Raw genomic sequence first — 1,898 nt, 5'->3', positions numbered from 1 at the left:
GCAAAACAGCCCTAAGAAGATATTTATAATTTCTGTAAAACATCGCACAAAACAGCCCTAAAATGATGCATTTAGGGTCTCAAAAACAGCCCTTATAATCTATTATCAACCCCCATAAAGATATATAAAGAATATCTGAATACGTGAACCACCATTAAGCTTTTCAAAATTCTCAAGTATATTCATAAATATAAACCTGAAGTGCTTCAAAACAATGTTTTGCAGAACAATTGTGGATTCATCTACCAAAGTTGGTGGCCTTTCAAATTCATGGATAAGAAAAGGTATCAAATTTAGTGCAATTAGGAGGCAAGAAAAGATTAAGAGAATGGCCAAACACAGAGAAATAAAACTGATGCAAGAATCCATAAAAAACAAGTTTATTTTGCCCGCATGTTAATCCTGGCTTAAGTTGGCTAGAAAAATTTAGTTGGATGATAAAACTTGCAGTTCACTACTTTGCAAAGCTCCAAAATTAGAAAATTTGCAACATCAACAGAGAATGCAAATCCATTGTACTTATTTCAAGAATATCTCTTAAGGGAGTGAATATTGTTCAAATAGAATTGGCTTAAAAGTCACATTTGTAAAATTATTGGGGAGCATAATTTCCACCAGCATGAACTCATACAGTCATACTAACAAAAACTTCCACCCTCATTGCTTCCTCTTTCGCAGCCACCTCATTGAGCCATGGAATCCATACTTCGTACTCAATAATGTTCCATCAAAATATGTCACTCAAGAAAGAAATATAGATATTCTATATAAACCATAAAGATATATAAAGAATCAGATTTGTACATGGAAATCTAACCTAATAGGCAAGCATGAAGATAAACTAGAAATGTTAAAGAAAATATACTAAAAAATGACGTTTCGGTGGCCTTACAAGCAACCAAGCAAGAATATCGAGCACTGAAACAAGAATATCGAGCGCTAAAGCAAAAATACCGAATAGTTGATCCAACGCGGCAACGCCTGCTTTATAGAAGACAAATAGAAGTAGAGATCAGAGAAAGAACACAAACATACAACCCTAAGCTTTCGTTGACGATTTTTTTTGCGATTTTGAGGCGAGGATTGAGGAAAGAACCGGACGAAGGGAGCGCCGAAAGCTTTTCGAGAGGGGAGCGCCGAAAGGATGAATCGCAAATAGTAGGGTTAGCCGATTAGGGTTGCTGCCTGTGTTTTTATATTTTAAGTTATGTACTTATATTAATATATATATATAATACTTTATATTAATTATAGAATTTATATATATAAAAATATTTATAATACTATTTACTAAATTATATATTATAATTTATAGGATTTAATATTTTAAAATTTGATAAATTTTTAATATATATAATATAACTATTTTTAAATTTCATAATATTATTTAAATTATTTATATTTCGAACAAAAACGAATCGAACACGAACGAACGGGTCATTGTTCGTGTTTGGTTCGTTTAGCAATCCGAACAAAAAAATTTGTTCGTGTTCGTCTCGTTTGCTTATCGAACGAACCGAACACGATCTGCTTCACGAATCGAACACGAACTGTTCGCGAACAACGAGCTTTTTTGACAGCCCTAGTCTTATCCACCCTAGCCAAGGACTTAGGGTTTGGGAGACCGCCCACATGGGTCTCCAAAGAGGCAAGGGAACCAACCAAGACATGTGCAGTAGGGTTCAAGGTTGCAAGTGGAAGTGTGAAGTGCAAGTGTGTACTAGACCAAGCCATTATCATCCAAGGTCAATCCTAAGATCAGACAGTCTTATGGGGAATCCCTCTTGAGCTCTCCTATATTGGTTCCACCTACTAAGTGCTAGAGGTTGGAACCACATGTGGAATTTCAAGATGAGCAAAGAAGAGTTTGGAATTTCTTTTGGTGAGGATACCATCAC

Source organism: Phalaenopsis equestris, unplaced genomic scaffold (genome assembly GCF_001263595.1).
Source record: "Phalaenopsis equestris unplaced genomic scaffold, ASM126359v1 Scaffold001281, whole genome shotgun sequence".
Lineage (NCBI taxonomy): Eukaryota > Viridiplantae > Streptophyta > Magnoliopsida > Asparagales > Orchidaceae > Phalaenopsis > Phalaenopsis equestris.
This window is presented reverse-complemented; position numbering follows the sequence as displayed.